This window comes from Penaeus monodon, chromosome 19, assembly GCF_015228065.2.
Source record: "Penaeus monodon isolate SGIC_2016 chromosome 19, NSTDA_Pmon_1, whole genome shotgun sequence".
NCBI classification, from domain to species: domain Eukaryota; kingdom Metazoa; phylum Arthropoda; class Malacostraca; order Decapoda; family Penaeidae; genus Penaeus; species Penaeus monodon.
The window spans coordinates 47,480,039-47,480,545 of record NC_051404.1 but is presented as its reverse complement, the minus strand read 5'-3'; positions in this window follow the sequence as shown (position 1 = coordinate 47,480,545).

Genomic DNA, 507 nt, shown 5'->3' with positions numbered 1-507 from the left:
TTTTCTTTATATGGTATGTCTTCCTTTATTTGTCATATATCTTTCTTTATTTACTATTTATTTTCATTATATCATCATATATTTTTCTTTAATCGTCACATATTTTCAACTATTTATCATATATTTTCATCTATGTATTATATATTTTCTTTTAATTATATCGTATTTTCATTTATTCATCATATACAATTTTAGAAAAAAATCGTATAATCCAACACTCCTTTCCTGAGCCTTTTTTTGAAACTCAGTAATATCAAATGAACTTTACACCCCCCCCCCCTAAAAATAAGAAAAAATAATGCAAAGCGTTACAAAATATTTTCATTTTTTTTCGATACTCACCACATTGACAAACTCATCTCACTAACACTAACCTCAAGGTAATACACAGCGCCTGAGGATAGAGAGAATAGAAGGCGTTTACTGTTTTTATATAAACTTAGATGGGAATCAACAGAAAAACAATAATGCTTTTTCTTACCGTGCCTTCTGCCGTAACGCTATAGC